General features: G+C 43.8%; 1 protein-coding gene across 1 annotated transcript in view; it reads right to left on the bottom strand.

Moving 5' to 3' along the window:
• si:dkeyp-14d3.1 (transmembrane protein 132C) overlaps positions 1 to 12,877 on the bottom strand; it is a 458,057-nt gene that overhangs the window by 195,115 nt on the left and 250,065 nt on the right. The window lies entirely within an intron of this gene.

The following is a 12,877-nucleotide window of genomic DNA, read 5'->3' on the forward strand; positions in this document are numbered from 1 at the left end:
GAATAAATTCAAGTGCTCACCTTCACTCCTGCCTGGAGCTATATATTAACTAAAAAACAACTTTGTGCTAGGGGCTCGCCGCACATTACTCACCGAAATGACAGATTGGGTCCACGTCTAAATAAAGGTAGCACCTGGGCCGCAATGTCTGATGGACAAAATGTGCTGCAGCAATGTGAGACGGAGTTATGGCAGAAGAATAGCATTTAAATTAAATGTAAAGGACAAGGAAGATGCTTAAACTGGAAAACCTCAACATTCATTATATTATACTGGATATATTCACATCACATCCTGTTTCTCTCCTCACTATCTGGATGTGCTACTTGATGCCACTGCTCTACTGCATGAAAAAGGAACATCAGAATCAGACGGAAAGACTCCCTCATCAGATTGGACAGCCAGAAAAGGGGTAGGTGGTCAGTCGGCTGGGGGTCTCCAAAGCTGTGACTTCTCTTGGACCAGTTCAATCTCCACTAATGTCAACCGGAAGTAGTTCATCAATTTATTAATGGACAAATATTTTTGTTTGAGGACTCGGGTTAAAAGCAGTGTTGGGGAAGCCGACAAGATCCCAGTTAGAGGAGGTCTGCACCAGGGATCTTCTCCAAGTTCTTACCTCTTTGGTCTGGTTATGGATGAGCTGACTCAATAATAATAATACATTTGATTTATATAGCGCCTTTCCCATGCTCAAGGCATTTTGGACTAGTGGGATACAAGACCATAGAGGTGCAGACTTTGTGCTGATGAAATTGTGTTGTGTAGCGCAAGATAAGAGGAAGTGCAAAGGAAGTTGGAAGAAAGGAGAAGGGATGTGGAAGACAGGGGACTGAAGATAAACAGGAAGAAGGAGGCAGAATGTATGAAGTTTAACGATGATCAGGAGTCCCAAGGAGGCCTCCACAGAGAGCAACTGAAAAGGCAATTACAGTTTGTACTCGTGTACCACGTGCCATCGTGTAAGATGCGCACCCTAATTTTTACAAAGAAAATCGTGTTGCTCCATGTACGACGCGCGTTGTGATTGTATAGGAAGCGTTTAGAGAGAGAGCGTGAGCAAGCGAGAGAGAAAGCGTGAGTGTGCGAGCGAGCGAGCCTAAACAGAAGAAGTAAATATTACAGAATTACATTTCTTCGTGTATGACGCGCACCTGATTTTCAAATGCTAATTTTCAGGAAAAAATGTGCAAGTGGTACACGCGTAAATATGGTATCTAAAATTAGTGGCAGCCCAGGATGGAGAATTAGATGCAGAGATAATGAATAGATTGCAGTGTGGGTGGAACAATTTGAAGAAAATCTCAGGGGTATTGTGTGATTGAAGAATTGAGGAGGAGGTTAAAGGTGAGGAGAGGACCGGGGGAGTGGAAACATCACCAGCAGTACCTCGCCTGGGACACGAGAGGGCAACTCCTGGTTTACATCGGGGCTATGGGACTGGAGCTTAGAAGCTTAACATTGCTGGGGCCCGTGGCCACTGACAGGGGGTGCCTGGACAGCTCCGGAGCCATGGTATGCAGCACTTCCACCACACCTGGAAGTGCTGCCGGAAGTTGATCAAGGAGCACCTGGTGCACTTCCCGGGTGCAGTATAAAAGAGGCCATCTCACTCCATTCAGGGAGCCAGAGCCAGGTGGTAGTGGACAGAGCTTGCGAGAGAGGAGTGGAGGCGGCAGAAGAAAAGAGAAGGAGACTTGAGGAAGAAATAAGGAGGGGTTGGTGCACCGTGTGTGCTGTGCTGAACTGAAAATGAATAATAAACCTGTGTGCTTTTGGGATATTGTTGGTCTGTCAGTGTCCAGCCTTCTTTTACAGTTTATAAGACCAGCAATGAGGTGCGGGGCCGAGAGGTGGGCAGTAAAGGGAGCACAGCAGGAGAAGAAGTTAGAGTAGGCATGAATGAGAAAGTTGAGATGGATGCCAGGAGCAATAAAACAAAAAGGACAGAATAAGAAATGAGATAAACAGGAGTACAACAAAAGTGGGATAGACATCTAAAAAAAAAAAGTAAAGGAAGTGGTATGGACAGCTGATGAGGAGAGACAATGAATATGTGGGCAAAGGAATGATGGGAAGTCCAGGGCAAGAGAAAGGGAAGGAGGCCAAAGCGGAGGTGGGAGGATGAAGTGAAAGAAGATCTGAAGGACAAGTGCCCGAGTGGCGAGGAGCTGCAGGACCGAGGTGTTTAGAGAAGGTTCACCAGGCGCATCAACTACAAGCGGCAAAAGAGGAAGAAGAATTTTTGCTTCATCATTTTCTGCCTTGCTCTCTGTGTGTATTTATGTGTGTACCAGTTCTGTATTTAGTAATTCGTATCATCTGTCCGTTGTATTTCAATTGAAAACTCTTCCTACACTCTAGAATGCTATACAAACATAAGTTGTATTACAAGTTTGCAGATTTGCAGCAAACGTGAAAGCTCAGCATAAATAACACAGGCACACAGCAGATGCTTCCATATTTGACAATGGCAGACACTGGTTAGGATCCAAGAGCTGTGCGCCAGTGTTTACGATTAACATTGCAAGTGATTTGGGTCTGTATAGCGCCTTCTCCTCTGGCATTTTACAGAAACAACACACTTGTTCTTGTGAGTTCTGACAACACCACATGGGGGGCCAACAGCTGTTAGGGGTTGGATGGTCCCCCACCTTTCACACCTTTTCCTAGTGTCTGAGTTGATTTTCACTATTTGATTATGAATCGCTAGCACCGAGTGACTTCTATTCTTAATTAACCACTAGCTCTCATCATTACTACTCTTAGAAAGCATTTTAATTTAAGCCTCTTGGTCCAATGACGCTGTAACTACTGCACAAGTATCGATAAGAAAAACCAGTGCAAACAAGAGTGGCAGATGGTCTGACTCCGAGGGTCCATTCATCAGTAACTTACAAGAGCATGAGAAATGCCCACTCATAGTGTAGTCCTGTAATGAACTGTCCATTTAAGAAGTGGAATCAACAAATGTAACTCGTCCATTCCCGTCCTGGTACTGTGCGCGTGTGACAATAAAGGTATTCTTCCCATCCTTGTGAATTTCTCTTTGACCCTGGCATATACCCACCCAAGGTAATTAACATTTGCAACCCAGCTGTGTCAATACAGCATATCTACAGGATTCACTTAGTGGTCCATGATAGTGAAGCCCTGTGCATTGCAGACCACACTGCCTGTTTGGAACCCACCATTGGTCTCCCCCCTATGCACCATTCATACTTGTGACTCCACTAAAACCCCTTCAACATGTTTATGCCCAGCACAGCAGGCTCTCATCTGTGATCAATGAAGCCAAATGCTGAGTGGTCCTTGAAGAAAATGGGTTAATGTTTCATCCTTTACTATGACAGTGACCGAAAGCACACAGCACTGGAGTGGCTTTGGAGACAAGTTTGACTGTCCTTAAATGGTCCAGACTTAAACCTCATAGAACGACCTGAAGATGACAGTTCACAGACGCTTCCCAACCAATCTAACGGAGCTGGAGAGGATCTGCCAGGAAAATGGGATTCAACTGCACAGGTCCAGGTGGGCAAAGCTTGTAGAGACTTACCCAAAAAGATGCCAAGCTGGAATTGCAGCCAAAGGAGCTTCCAGAAAATACATAATGAAGGGTCTAAATACTTCTAGGAATGAGGGAATTCAGTTTTTGCTTTTGAATAAATTTGCACATTTTTCAAAAGACATGTTTTCTCTTTGTCATTGTGGATTATGGAGTGTACTGTAGATTGGTGGGTGAAAATATCAAATGTATCCATGTCAAGTTAAATTAACACCCTAATAAAGTGTGCAGAAAGTGAAGGGGGGATGAAGACCACCTGAATCCACCGAGTGTCCATACAAACATGTACAGTACAATGGGTACGCACGTTCATGCTTACACAGTGCACACCACCTACTATCAGGTTTCTTTAATATTTTATATTGACAATACAACGTGATGTGATGCAGGTTTGAGTTTCAGGTTCTGCCAGTGATTTTTAATGGCTGCTGTCGCTCCTGCACATTTGATGCTCTTGCGGCTCACACTAACCCTCAGGTTGTAACCAGGCCAGTTGTAATTATAATATACTTTATATTTTTATTTTCTGTGTAATGATGAAAGGAAACCAAAGTTGCTAATCAGTGCCACACACCATGCGCTTGTACAAGGTGACGTCACATCACTAGTTTTAATGATCCCATCCCCATAATTCATAAGGAGAAGCAGATGTCATGCTAACTAGCTTTCTGATTATCATCGGATTATGGCTTCTTTTACATTACTACTTAATGTTAGGTCGTCCTTTCTTTACATTTGCTTATGATGTGTTTTTCACTCAAAACCACCCAGATAAAAAAAAATAAATAAAGCCTTAAATATATACTAGTTATCAGGATCCCGTGGACCAATTAGCTTAATAGTGCAGTTTCTTGTAGCCGATGTGACTCTGGCGCGCCTTTCAACAGCAAGTGGCCTTTAAACCAACATTACAACCTTGTTAAAACTACACACTGTCTAAAAATAACTTGGCACAAATAATCTTTTATCAGCTCCAAACTAGAGCAGGCGGCCGTGACGATTTCAAAGGCTAACAAAGTGGGAACGGATGGGGGTGGTGGGGGGGTTTAGAAGAAAAATAAAAAGCATCAGGAAACAAACAGTAATAAATAAAGGATACAAGGAAGAAGCAGCTGGAAAGGGTGCACAAAACAACAAGAATAATAATAATAATAAAATGGGCTGAACTCTAAGCAGCTTTTTGAGATGACGGCACAGTGAGATAAAAGTTAATCAGTTAAAAGAAGAGCGCACAGGTTCTCGGAGGAAACAGCCTGTCACTATCTACATCTGAGATGACAGGCAGACATTCGGCAAAAGATGTCTCTTCTTGACTTCTGAGGGATGAGAATTAAGAGAGAGCACACAAACACACACACTCTTATACACAGACATACACGCACACACTCATATACACATACACACACACACTAGACTTAAGGTGGCCTTCCTGAAATAAGTTTCAAGGCAGCCATTGTTTCACGTCTGCTTACTGTAAACCCACATGAAAGCCATTTAAGACCCTCAAGAAGGTGCTGAATAAACAGCCTCCAGCTCTCAAGCCAAATAGAGGGGGACAGACAGAGTTCCCTCCAGTCGTTTTGCTAGGAAAAAAGTTGCTGCTTTACACAAATGCAAATTATTTCCAGGATTTTTGGTATGTAAATTAGGCATGTGAATATGCAAATGAGGTTTTTTCCCCAATAGGAAAACTAACAACAGAGAGGGGTCAAACCTGCCCAGGCCCTTTCAGTTGCTTCAACCTGTCGACAACCCAAACTTGACTCCATCTGACTTCATCTTTAACCTCCTCGGTGGAAAAATGAGCCAAAAATTATATTTTTTTCCAACAAGGAAAAAATGTTACTACAATAATATTAATAATAACAATAACATATTTTATTTATATAGCACCTTCCCCATGCTCAAGGGTGTAATAGAAACACAAATATCAAAAAACACTGAAAGGTCGGTCGAGTGTCCACTGCTATACTGATGCACATCGAGAACACGTCCTTTGTGTGACATCTTCTGAAGCCTTTGCCGGACCCCTACAATGCAGAGGAGTGGCACCACAGTGGTGCGCATGACCTTACGCTCTTGAACGCAGGTCGGCAGGGTCTGGACGTGTCAGGTGGGAGGCTGCCAAAGAGGTTGTGCATCGTTGTGACTGCATCTGTATGATCCATTCCTGGGCGTCATTTGAGGTGCGGTCACGTACACACATTCACCAGGTAGCTAAGATTTTTTATAATAATAATAATAATACACTTTATTTACATAAAAGTAAGTTACCGTGAAATAAGTGTACGGCATTTTTATAAATCTGATTTTTTTTTGGGATGCACTTATTTTCATGCTTGAATACACATAAAATTTGATAAATGAGTCCCCCAGTTTAGTGAAAGGGATGTCCTTCCTTTTTTTTTTCTTCTAACATTTCTAAAGTTGATCTCGATGGGTCTTTCACTTTTAACCGTGTTACTCCAAAACTCCATTTTGAGCAACTATTGAACACACAGTTTGTTACCACTGTTTTGGAGATTAAACCTGTTGAAATCCGTTGTCTCAAAATCGGAGGGCTGCCACTTCCAATTCAAGAAATATCTGCCTCAGATTTATAAAAAGGGCAAATGTATAGAAATTTGCATATGCCAGGTGTAAAACAATCCAGTTTTGTGTTTTTTTTGGCCTGTTTTCTTTTGTCATGCACATATTTCACACTTGAATCCATGCAAAGGCGACCAGGTCATGGTGATTCCCCCACAGATTGTCCAAGTTTGATATTTTTATCTTTTGCTTCCAAATGAGAGTACCTTTTGCCATGACCACCATTGTTTACAGAGACCTGAACATCTCGCTGTGTGCCAACAAGGCAGGAAGATGCGAGTGTGAACACTGGAGGCGAGTCAGAGGACCAAAATAATCTTCTCTGACGGCCAGTTTTAACACTTTCAGCTTAAAACATTTGTAAATGTTAAAAAAATCATGGTAGTGAGACCACATCTGAGGATGGGGAAACGGCAGGAGAAGAAGTGGCATAAAAGAAGGGATGCGCAGGTACAGTAGAAGTTGGATGAAAGTATAAAACCGTCCCCTAGAAGATGGAATCCACAAAACAGCACTTGTGTAAAGAATGAATGTAAAGATAACAGAGAAGCTTAAGTGAAGTCAAGTTCAAGTCACTAATAAAAGGCGAGATTTGTAGGAGACCATCTTGGTCGAATGGAACAGGTGGCATCTGCCAGACACAAGACACGGTACAATTTCACGTTCACGTTGTCCACAGACCAAAGTGCGGCAGCTGAGGGGAGAGGGAATGTTGGAAAAACAACGAGCCTCCCTGCTCAGCCATGATTGGCAGCCCGGCTTTTCAAGCAACTCTGTCAAGTGCTGAATAATTTGGTGACTTTTAACACCATGCCATGTTTCTTTTTTTCTTTTTTGCCTGGCAGAACATTTAGTCTATTACATTTTGTCATACTTTTCATACATTTTTAACCACAAAGCAAGAGCGTCAAGAAACACAGGCACTGCTAAAGTGCAGGAAACAACGCCGGCAAAGTAAGTTTTTCTAATGAAAGTGTTCTTCTTTAATATAAAATATTAAAACATGTATATTAAAAATACATACAAATAAAAAAATAAAGAGTGTGTGTGTGTGTTATTCAAACCTAAACCACTGCCTCCATCTTCTCAGGCTGCTTTTTCCAAGTCACGCATGTGTGCCTGAAAGACACCTCAAAGACTCATCCCACCAGGAGTGAGAGGGGGCGCTGCTGCTGACAGACTTGTCTCTTTCTTCTTCTTTAGCCCAGAGAAGACACCTCCCTGAGGGTTACTAACCACACCCCCTTTCAGAAGGGGCAGGTCTAAAAGGGAGACGTCCCCTGAACATCAGTGTCACATTTGGACCTGAACCTTTGAGAAAGACGGAGCTCCCCAGACCTTTTGACTGTGTTTATTGTAGTAACCATCGAGGTATATTTTGTTTATTTCAACGCCACCAAGTGCCTACAAGAATAAAGGGGGTTGGCACCCCAACACTTAGCAAGGGCTAAGAAACTTTTGTCCCCCCATCCACAACCATCAAATGCAAGGCAGGAAGTCACCCTGGACAGGGTGCCAGCCCCCCACGGTATCTGTTCACTCGGGCACACAACAAATATGAATCTGAAATATGGAAGGATCAGCATGTGGAGAACATGCCAAAAGTCGACATGATTCAAATTCAGAATTCTGGAGCTGTATGAAGTCAATGTAATTTCCTAAATCTCTTAAATCATTTACCGTATATACTCGTGTTTAAGTTCTCCCACAGATAAATCGGGGCTTGATTTGACCGTATATTTTCTGGTATTTTATAATGTCGGTTGTATAAGTCAAATGTGGAAAACTCACGCTATTGGTCCAAGACATTACGATATGCTAACACCCACCTGAGAGAGTAACCACGGAGCACACGGCCTTTTATTTCTATGTATTGTGCCTAAGTGACTACACGGTAATACCTGAAATATTCCAAAGCGATGTTTGCACTGATTTGTGTTTTTGTATCTCACACCCTCATACACCTTTATCGTAAGAGCATCCCTTATCTACAATCAGAAGAAAATATGAAGCTGGTTTTAAATTAAAAGTCATTAAAAGGGTGATAGAAATTGATAACAAAATTTGATATGTCTGAGAAACTGGTGCAACACTGAAGGAGGCAAGAAGATGTAAAAAATAAATAAATAAAATTAAGTGTTGTATTTTTGAACGGACGTGTAAGTCAGGGTCTGATATTACGATTGATTTTTCGGGTTTCAAGACCCGACTTATACACGAGTATATACGGTATTCATTTTCTTAAACCACTTATCCAGGGCATTGTCCTGGGGTAGCTGGACCCCAACCCTTACAAGGGAGAAACAATACCTGGGCAGTCGGAGCGCAACAAGAGACCCCGTTTTCACCCGTCCACAATGCAGCGCTGAGCTGGCATTTTCAGAAGTATACGGCTTTGGTGAGCGACTTCTAAGGTCAAATGGCGAAAATGAAGACTAACGTCTGTGCTTTTAAACAGAAGTGTGGCCGTGCCAGTCCATCACAGGACGAACTCACACCCAACGCTGTACACCAAATAATCCAAATGCAGTTTTGCTCTCCAAAGTGATGGCGTTTCATCGTCAAACAATTGCAGCACAGATTTGCGTTAATCCCAAGCCTGGGTATTTAGGGTGACTCACACTTGGTGATGTGAACGACTGCAAAAAAAAAAGGAAATTAAAACAGCAGGGGGTTTAAACACTTGGACATGTTGTGGAAACGGAGCAGATGACTGGCAGGACCTGAGAACGTCAGCTCTGGATGTTTGTTCCTAATGCTCCGTTTTTTTTTTCCCTACACGTGCAGGTTTTGATGATCTCGGGTGACCTCTCAAGCCAAGTAGGGACCCGAATGGCAAACGGCGGGGTTCAAACTGTGATGGCGAGCCACGGACCTACCCTGATCACCTCAGCCACCACCATCATGACTCACAAGTTCAAAATGGGCACCTTTATATCCCAGAGAGGAATTTTCTGGAGTTTCTGGGTGAAGTGAACAGTGATGGCTATAAAAGAAACCGTCCCACTTATTTCTATAAGGTCACAAATAAAAAAGGTTTATTTACATTGCACTTCAAACACGTCCTGCAATTCATTTGAACAAACAAAGAACTGAATTCTCTTCTTCCAAATGATAAAAAGCCCCCGGTTTGCCACTTAAGGCAGAACACGGCCGCTACGGATCTAAAAAAAAAAAATCAGGCATTCTTCATACAGATGGCAATTGAGCATCTGGTACGGTGCCAGCTCTTGGCGGCCCCTGCTGACATGACATCCATCAACAGCCTTGTCATGGGAAAGGGAGGGCACCGTACACACACCTCTCCTTCCGGGGGAAATCATCTCGCTTTCTGTAACGTAAGTAATGTTGAACAGAGACGGAGACATCAAGACAGAGGAGCCGCAGCTCCGGCACTGTGAGACTGGGGGGCGAGTCACGCCAGACGGGGACGATTTTACCACTCTGACTTGGGCCGTCGTCAAGATGGAGCAGGAGGAGAGCGGCCTGCAGAAGACGACGACAGACGCTGAGATGATGAACAATGCGGCAGCCTCAGTCCAAGTGCTCCACGCTTAACGTTTGGTTATTTTCCAGGCCTCCGACTTTAAGCTTACTTAAAAATGTGCTAAAATTTGGGCAACAAGAAGGGGCGTAAAAGAAAAAAGAGAAAATACAAATGAAGTCGCCTCCAGACAGCGCCTGTCACTGAGGAGCAGCACGCACGTAGAAGGCTTCTTTCAAGAGCCTAATAGCACTAAACAGAGTACGAGTTGTCTTGACAACTTAAATGAAATCCTACAGAACTCTTTCTGCAGTTAAATGCAACACATATTTATTTGTTGTGAAAGTCAGACATAGGAGGTTCCCTTGAGGTTTTTCAAAGAGCTCTTTGAATTTGAAATTACGGAAAAAAGAAAAAAAACCAAAACAAAACACCACGCATCAAGTGGTTCTGGCGGGACGAGTCCAAACATTTCGGCGTTATCGAGGAGTAAGAAGCTGCTAACCTAAAGGGACGCCTCCCAAGCAGCACCAGCGCACACAGCTTCAACTTCCATGCCGGAGAGGGTCTCCATGGCCAGAATACCACTTACTCCATCTTTTAAGGTGACAGGGCTCAGAAATCGAACAACCAATGCAGGGAACCAAGCAGGTGGACCAGAAGACCTAGCAGGCCGATTTGAGGAAGCGACTTATCACAGCATCTACACTGGGAGCCTCCGGGAGTCTCATAAACCGAGGGGGAAGTTCTAGTTTTAGGGACAATAAATAAAAGGGTTAAGATATTCAGGTAAATCAAAAAGTAAAAGCAATTTGAAAATTACATGGTAACCGAAATGCAATACTGCATGTTCATGATGGCTTATGGGTCATTTGGACATGTGCTCTGCCGTTAGTCTCGTTGAAGCCGAGGTCAAATGGACATGGATGCTCCGTCTCGGGATCACACTTCCTTGGGAAAAGAGGCAATGAAACCTGCTGAAATTCTCCTAACGATGTTGGTTCGGTATGGATGTGAGAGCAGCAAGGACTCAACGAAAGATTTAGCAGAGGGTAGAAACATTTAAAGTGGGAAGAACACATGTAACTGGCGAAGCTCGATCAGGTTGACCACCAACTCCCACATCGACATGATGACAGATTACGTTGTCGGCTGCTGCTGCACATTTGGATATCAGCTATGGACTTGCACCTGCCATAGTGTGTGATGACTTGGGGTAGCGTAATATTCGCCCGAACAGCTTACTGATCTGCACAAGCCAACATCCTGCAGCGAATTTCGGCAGGTTTTACTTCCTCAGCCCAAAGGAAACTCAACAACATTGCAATCCTGCAGGGGAGTGTCCATGTTCACTTGGCCGTTGCTTCAGCTACACTAATCTTAAAGTGCTGAGCTGTGTTTGTTGGACCCATAAGCCATTGCAAATGTATTGTGCCATCTTCAATCCATTGCGGTTACCGCATAATTTTCAAATTACCTTCACTTTTTGATTTACCCTCGTATTATCACAGTGATGCACCCATATGCTGATGTTCTCATGGATGTCTGGTCCAGCTGTAGCTGTCATGGTACGTCTAAGGGGTTGAGAGCATGCACTGATTACACCATGTTGCCACACGAGTGCAATGGGTGACACTGCCACACCACCCTGCCACCCACCTCTGAGCTTTAACTGTAAATTGGAGGGCCTGCCTGCAGGACTGGCTGCAGATTAATGTCACACCCAGGACAGAGCAATGGCAGGTTAATGGCCTTTTAATCGAGGGCCCAATGGAGTAGAGTCGCACCTTGGGGTTTACAGGATTCGAGGTGGCAATCGCCGATCCCCAGCCTCGGAGCCACACCAACTACGGTTGCTACCTTTAACAAGGAGGAATACGGCAAGCCTGTCCCAGGCCAGAAAGAAGGACGTCAGCTGCTCTCCACGTGACATCTCAACCCTCCATGTGTAGCCCGCCAACACCTTAACAGCCCAGAGGCCATGAAGCACAAGAGGAAAGGCACAGTAATACTAAACAGAGGACTTTACAGAACGTGTCAGTCCACTGGTCGCGATCATTTTTGAGTTTGTGATCCATACAGAGAGACTGGTCAAGTGCCCAAATGCTCGATGGCCACACCATCTTTAAAACCAAATTTTTAATTCAGCCATACATACTGTAAAGCCAAGTTTTCTTTCCCTTGCATTTGCATATAAAAACGCTTAATTAGGGTGCACAATGAGTTATCAGTGATTTGTAAAGATCCTAATTACAGTCTTTCAACGCCAACTAAAAACAAATTATGTTAAGGAGTTCAGATTAGCCTCATTTGCATATTAATGTCGTGGAGGGGAAAAAAAAATCCATTCCTCCATTTTCTGCACCCACTTTTCCCAGTACGGAGTTACAAAATAGTGGGAGCAACAGAGCAGTAAGGTAGGAATCAACGGTGGACGGGAAGGCAATTTTGTGTCACACTGACAGCCAATCTACCATCACCAGTTCATACAATACTGTTTATTTTTATATGAGCCCAAAATTACACAAGAAGTGCCGTGATGGGCTTTAACAGTCTCTGCCTTTGACGGCCCCCCCACCCTTGATTCTCTAAGAAGACAAGAAAAAACACTTTTAGGGAAAAAAATGGAAGAAATCTCAAGAAAGGCAGTTCAAAGAAAGACCCCCTTCCAGGTAAGCTGGGCATGCAGAGAGTGTCAAAATAAAAAGAAGGGGGGTCAATACAATAAAATACACAGAACACAAGTCATCCTCGATACAATAGAGATATTACAAGTACAGAGCAGAACACAACAGGAGATGATATCACATCAGAAGATTTGAAGTTAACCTGACAGGACACCAAAGAGAGGCGACTAAGACAGAGGATTCCATTGGGTCTGTGGAGCTCATGCCATCTGGGGAGCCAGAGAGAGACCCGTAATTCATGTCAGTCAGAAAAGGCACTTGTACCAACTACCGTGGGGTCCGTGGAACGTTCTGGGTTGGCCTACTGCTGCACCCTCATCTTAACACACACGGACCCTAACCCTATCCACTGAAGCAGGCCTGGACAGCCTGCCTCTCCTCAGGGCTCCACATGAGTAATACACCAGCATCCCCTGATATAGCCTCACCCTAAAGGCTACCTTGGTCCCAGAGAATAACCTCAACCCAAAGGCCAGAGTGGAATGTACAAACATATGATGGCTGACACACCTTGGCTAATGTCACTTAAGGCCTTATCACATTAGGCGACTT

This window comes from Polypterus senegalus, chromosome 12 (genome assembly GCF_016835505.1).
Source record: "Polypterus senegalus isolate Bchr_013 chromosome 12, ASM1683550v1, whole genome shotgun sequence".
Lineage (NCBI taxonomy): Eukaryota > Metazoa > Chordata > Cladistia > Polypteriformes > Polypteridae > Polypterus > Polypterus senegalus.